At 40.2% G+C, this 12,842-nt stretch overlaps 1 protein-coding gene across 14 annotated transcripts in view; it reads right to left on the bottom strand.

The window, feature by feature from the left end:
- The window catches only part of unc79 (UNC-79 domain-containing protein), a 272,091-nt gene extending 259,935 nt beyond the window's left edge, over positions 1-12,156 (bottom strand). For 5 of the 14 annotated variants that reach the window (XR_014127995.1, XM_081735886.1, XM_081735894.1 and 2 more), the window contains exon 1: positions 6,872-7,238. The gene's annotated coding sequence lies outside the window, so the exon portion shown is untranslated. The other 9 variants (XM_081735895.1, XM_081735896.1, XM_081735897.1 and 6 more) reach the window with 6 other exon arrangements.
- Positions 12,157-12,842: the final 686 nt, after the last annotated feature.

The following is a 12,842-nucleotide window of genomic DNA, read 5'->3' as shown; positions in this document are numbered from 1 at the left end:
ATTTTGGATAGTGAAGTATTCGTTACTTATATAAACAAAAAGTAAATCCATCGACTCAATCACAGATTTACTCATCGACAGCTCTCCCAAGCTATTAAGCGTACGCAATGCGGCCTCTCAAAGAAACAAAGGGGCTTCAATGATTTTGTTTTCTCTTTTTCTGTTCGCCAGTAATCAGAACTTGAGCGTAGAATCTTGAAAATTTTTACAAATGCACTCAATGAAGACGGGATTTTTGTAAACGTGTCCATTAAGGGAGGGCTAAAATATTGTTTGTTATCCAAATATCAGGATTTAATAGACGCAGAACCTTAAAATTTGTATATAAATACTTCCCATGTACCCTACACTAGAGAGAGACAAAGAAATTTTACCAAATCTTCAGAACTCTTGAGCACAAGAACATGAACTTTTAAACAAATTTTATTTTGAATCTAGACCAAAGGTGAGGTAGAGTATTACGAAATGCTACTCCTACGGACAAGAAGGAGACCTTCAACTTTTCCTACATTGTTTATTTTCAATGTTTGTTCCTTCATTCAAGTCAGACAGGTACGTTGTAATTTATTTCGGAAGCGATTCAAATTCAATAACAGTATAAATCATATTAAAATATGTAAAATCACCCCTAAAATTAGACTAAATTTACAGAAAACCCGAGATCTTGGGGGAGGTTCTGACCTTCAGGATTCACCCCCTGCTTACGTCTCTGAGTCAAGCGTAGCGCCACATTTTAGAGCTAAGGCTATGTGAGACATAAACTTAGACTTTAAGTTGGTATCCGAATCAGCGTAATGCGCTTAAAGCTCTTCCACTGAGAATCAGGCCCGGAACCTCGTGCATCAAGGCATGCGCACAAGCCACTAGACCAGTAAAGACTGCATATATTCACCTTTTAAGTTTTTGGCGTAGAATTCCTGGTTCGATCGCAGCACTCGCCAAGAAGCCTTTGTGATGGACAAACACCATGTGCGTTGGCTTTGTCGGGGTTCTCCCCTTCCTCTCACTGTATTTGAATTGAATATTGAGCTTTTTGACAAAGAAATGAATCAACCTAACTACTAACCCGCCTTCACTTGTATAAGCGCGGCAGCACTCTAGAACCTTCCCGCCTCGGTGCATGATCGGGGAACGTTAAATCCCCCAAAACAAATATTTCGCAAAGATTTTAACTGGGGATTTTCACGCCAAAGGCTCATACGCTAACCATACAGCCATGAGAGGTTTCTTTCAGCATATCATGAATGAAGCACACGAGGTATATAGAAAAAATATTAATTTCTGCAGTATTATTTGTACGCAAAAACAAAGCAGGAGAAATAATTTGGAGTATTTTAAACAAAAATCGGAGTAAATAGCGGGCCGGGTATTGACGCTATTTCTGAATGCATCCTTACCTTGTGAACGCATCTTAGTAAAACGTGAATTGTAGTCTTTTCGGAGGTTTGAGTGGAATTTTGACCACTTACTCATCATATTGATTCCCTTCTAAACTAAGCCAGCACTAAGGAGTGGACATTACCTATACATTAAGATTCTTGAAAACATCTAGAATCGCGTTTATTAAAGAGGGAAGTATACGTAATGACTCTCTATTGATGAACCTATTCTCAATTTGTACCGAACTGAAATTTCACTTATTTCTTCTGGTAGATATATTCGATATCTATACCACATATCAGGGCCAGCCTTAAGCCGATTGCTCCCAATCGGGCCCCGCGCTAATACCGTCTACTCTACTATCCAGTGTAATCTACTACAGTGCCGTTTTAACAGTACACTAAGCCCCAGAGCAAGCAAGTGTGTTGTGGTTCTTATGACTTAATTTGCTCCTAATACATGCCATTCTGCTCGCGGGGCGCTCGACCGAGTGGTTATCGTACCGTTACGATGACTCTTGCTACTCTCGGTTGTTAAGTACATATAACAATATATTACAATACAGGTACATCCATGGACTCCACAAGGGAGAGTATGGGCTCACCCTAACAAGTAAACGAATAGCTTATATTATGAATAGTTTGTATTAAGTTTCCGGGGGGTGGCTCAGTGGTAGAGCGTTCACCTCTGGTGCTTGGGGTTCCGGGTTCGATCCCAGCCCCCGCCAACTGAACTTTGTGGTGGATAAACACCATATGCGTGGGTTTCCTCGGGGTTCTCCCGTTTACTCCCACTTTCTTCATTCACCATTTCATTCATTACTCATAATCACCGTCTCATTTAGCCTAACCGGCAATATCGTGGGACGTAAAACTTAAAGATTTCATTTCATTTTTCATTTTTAAGTTTCCGGGCATAAGTAAATATTTTCTGAATTTAATGCTGCAGCAGTTTCCTTATTTTTATACGTCTACAACTTCTGTTGTAAAAATAGATAGGCCTATTATGTCCAGGGAGTATTTTGTAAACACTCAACACACGTCTAATACTCCCCCAAATTTCCTTACCCCTGGACATACGGTAAAAATATGATTTTCTTTGAGTTTGTGTAAAGATATATATCATTATTATGGGTGAACACTTCTTTTATTTGGAACACCTGGCTTTCTTACTGATTATGTCATGTGATACTACCGTGAATACCGAGATGATATCAAATAAATCAACCTCAGTGCAACTTCTTTGCATATCCTTTCTCTTATAGCTATATTAAAAATGCAAAACCAGAGGACAAACTTTGTACTCTCCTGCGAAAAATCCGTTGGATACATATATACCTGTATACAGTGGCGCATGTAGGATTGTGTTTTGGGAGGGCTATGCACAACACGTGATTAAGTACTTATATTTTTCCTTTTGGGTGCCGACAAATTCCAATGAAATTGTGCATATAACAAATTTATATCGAGGGGACTTGATAGCCAGCCCCCTAAATACGCCACTGCCTATATATATATATATATATATATATATATATATATATATATATATATATATATATATATATATATATATATATATATATATATAGAGAGAGAGAGAGAGAGAGAGAGAGAGAGAGAGAGAAAATATGTCCAATGGAAATATGTCATCCATCTTCCATCAGTTCCTTAAGGTTTGTGATCGATCACCATTTGATTTTGTCTGCAGTCGATAACGATTTCGAGCCGATTATACCTTTCATTAGTAGCTACCTACGTTCTCACTAGCGTATTTAGGTCTTCCTGACTTGAATTCTTTTAAAAAAAATACAGCTGTCAAGAAATCTTTGAACCAACGGATTCATATCGATGTACATTCCATTATGTCTTACAAATATAAACTTAGGGAAACATAGCCTTCACCATTGTATTTCTCGTAAAATTTCAACTCAATTTAGTGTATTACATGACCCCCTTTCTATTTAAAAAAGTTGAGCGAGATACAAGATGGCCGACTTCAAGATGGCGGCCATGATAGAACAACCCCAAATCTACTTCCTTCCGGTGTTGGTTAATGTGTTTTTGTTTTTCATCCCTTTACCTGTTTTACAAATAAAATGAAAGGACACTGTACAAAAAGTATTGCATTTCCTCGTCTGTCCGATTTGGGTGATTTTCAGATATGTTGTAGCTGAGGAGCCTCCGATCAATTGTTTATATGGGACCAACTTTCTATGATCAACCCCGTGACCTTCAGAGGTCACCAAAGGTCACACCGTATAAAGCGTGCAATTATTTCCTCGTCTGTCCGATTTGGGTGATTTTTGGATATGTTGTAGCTGAGGACCTCCCAGGAAATTGTTTATATGGCGTCAATTCCCTAGGATCAACCCTGTGCCCTCCAGAAGTCACCAAAGGTCACACAACGGGTGTTGGTAGAACTGGTTCAAACTTGGCATAGATAAAATAGTTGTGTGTTTACTGGGTTACGGTAAATGAGGATAGTCCACGTAATGGTGTAACTTTTGGTGACCTCTGGAGGTCACAGGGTTGGTCATAGAGAGTTGGCCACATATAAATAACTGTCCGGGAGATCCTCAGCTACAACATATCCAAAAATCACCCAAATCGAACAGACGAAGAAATGCAATGCTTTTGGTACGGTGTCCTTTTCAAACTTGAACAGTGTTATGTCTTATTCTGATCAATCAGGCTTTTGGCCACTGTGGTTGTCTTTGTGGACGGAAGCACTTGAAATTTTGCATGCAATTGTCTCTTGATATTCCACACTTCACTGTTAAGTTTGATCAAGAAACTAGATTTTGACATCCATAGGTTTACTTGTAAGAGAAGAAAACCATAAAATATTAGTACAGAACCTTCTTGAAAAATTGCGAGGCACAAGGGTGGAATATGTATTTTAAAATCATTCACTAGCTGCATTTTCATTTTAGTTATTTCTCTGAAAAATTAGCTGCTATAAGCAATGAACAGGGTGAGTGTTTTCAGCAGAACATGTTGCAGATGGAAAAACGTTATAAAGGAAAATGAGTATAATCACTAAGCCAGCAGGGAGAGCATTATATATATATATATATATATATATATATATATATATATATATATATATATATATATATACATTGGTTCTACAGACCTTGGTGCAAGTTAGTTGTAAACCTGGGGCCCCGCATCACCTAAGGCCGGTCCTGCCACATATTTACTACACAATTATTCGAATTTCTTAATTTACAAATATGTTAACTACCATAAATTTTCGTTTATCTAATTCTACCATAATATTTCCACAAATGAACAACAAAAAATATACGTACAGCCCTATTTCATGGGACCATAGTAGACATGATTTATGTAATATTTTCATGGGAGGAAATTTTGACACATTTCTTACATGTTCAGGTTAAGTTAGAGCTTTGTACTCCTTTTAGCAGAACATGCACTAATGAGGAGCTCAGTATTCAATGTGGACGTAAGGTATAAAAACTAGGGCATAAAATACTAACCAACTTGTGCTAGGTGGCGACTAATAACAACGAATGCTATCTAGCCGAGCCAGAGCAGGCGCGTCAGCGACGGGAGGTATATGCATAAACGACGATAGTGAAGGGCACACTTACACATATAATACTTTAACTATCGCTCAAAATTCATTTCAATATTTTGTGCGCTGACAGTAATTACTCACATTCACACACTCATTCATTCACAAAAAAGTTTCACATCGTATTTTAACTATAAATTTTCTGTTTGCTAGAACCGTCTGTTCCAATGAACCCAGAAAATTAATTCCTACTACCTTCCAAATTGTTTCTTATGGCAGGAATTGCATTCCTGGGTGCAGATTCACTTTACAAGGACTAAACAGTTTCGTGTGTAAATAGCATGCCGACATCCATACAAACTACGTAGTGCTAAAACCACAACCTAACGTATGCTAGGTAGGCACTAAAAGCAAGTGAATTCTGACCGAATCAGACAGAGCGAAGCTGGCGGGCCGACAGGGGTACGTCCAAACGAAGCAAGCGCATGAGCGAGGATAGCGGAAACACAATGCGTTCCTCATGTTACTGAATGCTGTACCTCTCAGACAGCTTTATCATTATAGAGTATGACTTTACACATTACACTGACATAGGAATTCAGTTAACCATGGACTATTACGTGGGTAACAACATACAGTTTAATTTAAGTATTTTTCAACATTATTAGAGATGCTACAGGTAAGATTCTTATATTTCGATTATTTATACAATCCCCTTTTGAAATAAGTTGCGACATTTATTCTTTTAACTTTACAATCTAGTCTCATAAAAAAGTACTGCACCAAAATATATTCAATAGATTTTGGAAAGAAGTGTGATATTTAATATATGATCCCAGCTATGGGTATTATTTAGCTCTTCCCCCCAATTCCTCGGTAGTGATTACGGTTCGTTATTTGTAACTGTGATATATAATTATGAGTATAAACACAGTGTGGATAAATGGCATAAAACTACAATGCTTAAAACATGAACCAATCTGTGTTAGGTGCCACTAAGAAAGCACGAATGCCTTTCTAATCGATTTGATTCTTTTTAGTTTAGTGTCCCTTCCAGCAGCGAGGCTATACGAGATGTGAATCTACAGCTTAATGTGGGACCCGAACCATATGAGCTCCAGTCAGGAATCGAACCCTGGTCTCCCACGGCTAGGCGCGTACGCTAATCACTTAGCCACGAGGGAGCTTTGCTATCTACTCGAGTCGGATTAGGAGCGTAGCAATGCAGTCCGAGCGTTTGTAAGGAACAGGCGCGTCAGCAACGGTAGGCATACTCATAAATTATGTTCAACACAGCTGAGTGTAGCACAGTACCTGCTCCGGAGCCGTCGATAGATTTGGGGAAAATCTAAATGCCATCCATAACTACGAACAGCAAACCACATTCCAAGAGATAACATGTTTGTTTCGTGTTGAGCTTTTGCAGTTGTACACTAACCTACACTCCAAATTGTTCCTTGGAAGCCTTTTTGCTTGCTCTCCATGTCGTCTTTCTCCCGACTGAATCGAAAAAAAAAAAAAAAAAAAAAAAAAGTGTTTCACAGCTCCCACATTTTACAGCCTTTAAGATTTTAGGATATTGTTATTTACATGTTTCGTATTTTCGTTGCGATAATTGCAGAAACTAAACTATCAACATAGTACTTGTTCTTGTTGCTTTCTTGCCCCGGCTTTCACCTTTGGACAGTTTATAAACTGAGGATTGTGACGGTATTGGTGCACTTTATACGGTCCACTAAGATGAACGGATCTTGTTAAATATGTTCACTGAATTGTAGTGAAAGGTATTGTTAGAGCGAAATGTTGTTCACTATTATGTATTGGAGCAGATGATAAACTACGGTGCGTATATTATGCGCTAAGATAAACGACACATTCACTGGTGTTGTGTTGTGGTACCGGTACAGAACCATGTAAAGGATATTACGATAAGCAGGAGTTAACTTACACTGAAAGATGAGATGGGATAGACTTCCTTCTGAAGCTCCACAGTAACAGGAAGGAGTATTGCGGTATCCTTGCTGATATAAACGATAGGGCGTTTGGGCTATGCCTAGATATAACCTAAAAAGTAAACAGACGTGTCTCCTCGTCCAACCTTCGGGTGAAATCCACTTTTTGGTCGTAGGACTTGGAAATATATTCCAGAAGTGTTTACCTTTACCATGTCTTGTTTGCTCTTGGTAGCGTCTCCAGTTTTCTTGTCTTTGATGCTGAAGTAAAGCGTGTAGACTCTGTGATGGAAGAGGGATGTTGATGATATGATCTTCCTGTGTTCCGGTTTTTGCCAATATGTCGGAAACAGTGTTGCCAGGTATATCGAGATGTGCTGGACTGTAGAAAAAGGTGACAGATTGACCTCTTTCCCTAAGAATCGAAAGTTGTTGTTTAATATTACTATGAATCCATGATACTCGATTCGATAAAGCCGTTGTATGTAAACTTTGTAAGGCACTAAGGCTATCACTACAGATGCCGAAGGAACGATATTTATTCTGAATTGCATGTCTTAATCCTGTGCGAATAGCCCATAGTTCTGCGTGAAATATAGACATTTGATTTGGTAATCGTTGAATTATAAACTGAGCTGTGTGGGGTACGTATATGCCCACTCCTGTATATTCCAGTCTTCCTTGCGTTCGTTTGGAAGCATCTGTATAGATCAGAGTGCGGAAATGATGATGTTGCTCCATATAATTTTCCCATCTCGGCGCCACGCTTCGCGGACATAAGAGATTCGTTCTTTTGGTAGTGGTGATTGGAAATTCCAGTTTCACTGATTGAAGTGTGGTAGTATACTGACTATTATAACATGGCAGGCGAGGATTGCGATAGATAACATGTGTCCAACGGCGGAGGTTAACATAAGCCTGATACAGCCAGGGAAGTCTGTGGCGATACGGTAAAGAACCGGTTCGATTTTGTGTATATAGCAGTTCCAGTTTCGGAATAACTGTAGATGAAGAAGTTCCTAATCTGCTCATGATGTATCGGGCAGCCGTGTACTGTGTTTGTATCTGGTACGGTATTGTACCTGCTGCTTCTAAGAGAGCATTTGTCGGTGCAGATTGCGGTAATGAGAATATCGTGCGGTGAGTAAGAGCTTGAAGTTGGAGAGGGATAGTACTGAGTCTTGCTGGAATCGGAGATAGGAGGTAACCGCCATAATTCAATATGGATTCTATACATTGATGTGATATTCGAAGGAGTGGTCCTATGTCCGTCCCCCACTTTTTGTTGCTAACACTTCTTATGATATTGATGTAAGGTTGAATCTTGACCTGAAGGGATGCTAATTGAGGCTTCCAAGATAGACGGGAGTCAAAGTGAATTCCTAAGTAAGGCAGCTGTGGTTGATGTGTCAGTATGTGGTTGTCTATTTGCAGTTGAAAGTTTCCTACTTGTCGTTTCCTGGTGAAAATGGTATAGGTAGTTTTCTCCCAGTTGACGTGCATACCGTTGTTTAAGTTCCAATGTTGGATGTATAGTAGAGCGGCTTGAAGTTTGTGTTTGGCTTCAATTAAAGATGAGCTGCGCACATATAATAAGTGATCATCGAAATAACTCAGGATTCTGACATGTTGTCTCAATGCTAGGTGAAAGTCTAGTATGTAAAGATTGAATAGAAGCGGACTGAGACATGAGCCTTGAGGTAGTCCTTGAGAGGTGATGCGCGGGTCAGAGATTTTCCCTTGATATTTTATACTAATCTGTCTATTAACCAGCCAATTGTGTACATACCTGATAAATTGAGATGGTATTTTTGCTTCTGAGAGATGCTGCACCAGTCTATCTAGGTTGATCATATCATATGCTCTGTCAAAGTCCAATTTAAGAGCCACTACATATTGTCGATGTTGAAAGGCTTGCCAGATGTCGATGAGAAAGGTGGAGAGCGCATCGTGCGTAGCCTTACCTTTACGAGCTCCTATAATTGTAGGTGGAAGAATATTATGGTATTCAAGGTACCATTCCATTTTCCGTAATATAATTTTTTCCAGCACTTTACTGAGGCAGGGGAGCAGGGTAATAGGTCTATAACTGTTGGCGTGACCCACTGGTTTTTTCGGTTTAAGAATCGGTATTACTAAGTGATATTTCCAATTGGGCGGTATATGTCCCGTAGACCATACATATTGATAGCACTGCTTTAGTAGTTGTTGACCAGAGGCTGGAAGATCTTGCAGGTGCTGATAGGTGATCCGGTCTGCTCCCGGGCTCGTGTGTCTTCCCGCCGATAAGGCTTCTGCAAATTCTTCAGAGTATATGGTTGCGAGAGAAGGCGATAGTGATGTAGTAGGAAGGGTTGACCACAATGCTGTTCTTGAAGACAAGGCTGTTGGGGCCGTTAAATTGCAGTGAAATTCCTCTAACCAGGAGGGGTTGAGCTGTGACGCTGCCTGTATAGGGTGTGATGACAAATTGTTCCTTATGAATTTCCAGATTGAGTTTGCGCTGGTTCCTGCTTGGAGAGTGTTGCAAAACTGTTGCCAATGTGATTTACGACATCTTTGTATATATTGTTTAAGTTTAGCCTGTGCCTGTTTTGAGAGAAAGTATGTTTCCGGAGTTCTATCATGGAAATATTGTTTTTGAGCCTTTTTACTATTGTTCAGTAATTTTTGGCAATAAGTGTCCCACCATGGATATTTATAACGTCTAAGTCTTTCTCTTCGGGGTTCCCTGCTTCGTTCTGCCTGATGAGCTCCAGCGACGATGGAATCCGTCAAGTGTTGTATTGAATTGATTTCGTCCGTAGGCTGCAAAGAAGTGATTGCGTGGTCTATATATACCTGATAGTGTTCCTTGTCATAAATATTGTTGACATGGGGCATCGGAGTAAAGGCGTAGCCGGGTTGAGATGGTGATCGGGCTCCTTGCAGATGTGCCAAGTTGGTGATTATAGGATAGTGGTCGCTGCCTCCCGTGTAGCCGTACACTTGCCAGGTGTGTTGAAGGTAGATGTCTACACTAAGCAAAGTTATGTCAGGTGCAGATGGAGGTGAATTCAAATTGGGTAGGCGAGTAGCCGTTCCATCATTTGCTATTAATAATGATTGTCCTTCCAGAGCCTCAATTAGGTGGTCCGCCGCCCTATTGTTTCTCGATGATCCCCATAGTACACTTTTAGTATTCGGGTCGCCTGCGATGATACATGGTGGCCTACATTGCGTAAAGAAGTATATCCAGAGAGTCGTCGGAATTTCCTGGTTAGGTGGAGAATATACGTTTAGAATATGTAACTGTTTGTATCGGAAACCTTGTGCTTGTATTGGCGGTTGCAACAGAGGATGTTGGAGATCTATCAGTTGGATTTCCTCATTAGGAATCTGTTTATGGAAACCAACAGCTACTCCTCCATAACCGTCTATTCTATGCTGCTTGTACAATCTGTAATCAGGAATCCTTGGAGCATAGTCTAAAGAAGTCCATGTTTCTTGTAAAAGGAGTATAGTGGGAGTGAAGATACGGCATAGATGCCAGAGAAATGGTTCCTTTCCTCTGAGTTGTCTGCAGTTCCATTGTAAAATTTTGAAGGCGGAATTAATGACCATTCTCTAGGGTTCGGAAGTATTCGCGTAAGAGTTTATAGAGCGGAGATTCTTCTGTGGGTTGCGTTGAGGATTGAATACCATAATTGATAGCAGCGTATTTTTCGATACTAGCCAATAAGTTGTGTAGAAGATTGTTTAATGAGTCTTTAGATGTCTCGGTTTCAGCGGAGTTCCTCGAATGGCTCGACGTCCTACGGCGATGTATGTGTATGCGCTCTCCTGATTGTTCATTTAAGTCTTCCTGAGTCCTACGTTGTTTACTGTTTAACGATCCTGGAAACCACGAGTGTATTGTCTCTTCTGACGACCCCTTCTCTTCATCTTGCCTAGGCGCTCTGCGTTTTTTGCTTTGGTCCTGCGTTCTTCCCACAGGCCGAGTAGGAATTCGATGTGTTGATGAGGGAGTGGGTGGAGTGAAGCGGGAGGGTGGGGGTTGGAAGGAATTGGCTGACGTGGAGGGGCCCTTGAAAATATAGGGTAGATCCGGTGTGTGAGAGGGAGAAGAGGAATTGTTGACCGGGTTAGAGGAGGTTTTAGGAGAAGATGGTTTGGTCGAGGGAATAAGTTTTTGGGCTTCGTTATATGTAATTTTCTCTGTCGCCATAAGTTGATTGATGCGTTGATGGCGTTTCCGTTCTGGGCACTGTGGATCAGTGGCCATATGTCCCATCCCACAATTAATACATTTGGGATCTTGCGTACATGCATTGGGGTCATGAGGAGCTCCGCAACGGTAACAAAGTTTTTGTTTTGATCTGCACGCCCTCTGTAGGTGGCCAAGACGGTAACATCCCTCTCTGCATTGTTTAACTGCCGGTACATATGTGTGTATGGTATGTCCTGAATGATACAATGAACAAAAATCCGGAAGACGTTGGGAGTCAAAAGTTATTACTACGGAGTGAGTAGCCCGGATGTCCGAATCCACTCGCTTTTTGATGCGTCTGACGTGTATCACTTGTGCTCTACACACTAGATTGTCTTGTATTTCTTCTTCTGAAAACTCCGGGTATACACCGTGGATAATGCCCACAGAGCGGGTTGTGTAATAAGGAATGAAGGCCGACCATCCATGGGTTTTGAGGAGTTCATGCTGGAGGAACTCATTCGCCTGTTGGCCAGTATGAAATTCGATCTTAATAAGGTTTTTCCCAGTGGGTTGAAACGATTTAACTCCCGTCACTTTCGTTTGGAAAAGTATTTTACCGAGAACTTGCGGGTGTTTACGCACCGTAGTTGCATTATTGTCGGAAGTAGAGGCTGGTACAACATGAACCACAAATGGTGGTGCATGATGAGGTGAGTATAAATTAATCGCCGGGGTGGAATTAACCGTGACTTCGGTAGCTATTGGAATAGTCTCGTCCATGTGCACCTCGTTACCGCTAGGACTAATTGGTACAGTCACTATCGAGGGGGGAGGGGAAGCACCTCCCGATACCTCCGCCATGAGGCGGGGTAATTGTTCACTAATGTCACGAGATTATTTGGAGATAAACACTTCACTACAAATATTACACACACCAAACTTGAGTTTGGAGGACACTAAGAGAATGAAACTATCACTTGTACACTGGTAATGTAGAGCGACACTATCTTCGAACTTGTCACTTCCGTTACTTGTGCCTACACACAATCAACATAGTATTTGCTACTTACTAGCCCCGCCCCCTTCTTGCATCCTAGCAGCCGATGGTTGCAGGATCAGATCGAAAATGTTGCCAGATAATAAACAGGAATAGTACTGTTAGGAGATAATCGTCCTTATACGTAAAACATGGGAGAAATTTTAGATGTATTTTCAAATTTCAAATTTCAATGGAACTCTTATTTTGTAAGCTGGAATTTTTAAATATTGAAGACCAATGAGTAAATTTCACGAAAAAAGCTTTGGTTAGATCTCACACGAAGAAATAAAAGACAATGGGGATTTCCACTAAAATACAAATGTTTGCATACAAAAATAAAATTAGAAGATTAATTATTTTTAAAAAATGGAATGTCCCTTAAATTTGCAATTAAGCACTTTTCAATTTTGTGGTATATCGTGGGGAAACGAATCATTAGAATGATGATTTCCTCTCTCTCTCTTTTTTTTAAAATGTTAATTTAAAATAAGAGCATATGGAACAATTCTTCCTTTTGTGTACACAATATTAACTAAGTTATCGGACTTGGAAAATTCCTTAGCAATGCCTAATGAAAACAATCAAGCGACATGTTTCTTCAGAATGACGTAATAATGCGAGGGATGATAGTACCGCAAAAGAATGGCTATGACCCCTGAAATTTATCATTCCTTCTCCAAATTTACCTCTCTACCTCTAGAGATGCAAAAAAGCCGGCTTTTTTGAATGGATGGTT

The sequence above is a fragment of the Thermobia domestica genome, chromosome 13 (assembly GCF_964235325.1).
Source record: "Thermobia domestica chromosome 13, izTheDome1.hap1.1, whole genome shotgun sequence".
In the NCBI taxonomy this organism is placed as follows: Eukaryota; Metazoa; Arthropoda; class Insecta; order Zygentoma; family Lepismatidae; genus Thermobia; species Thermobia domestica.
Note: the sequence above shows the minus strand (reverse complement) of the source record. Positions and strands in the feature narration are given on the sequence as shown.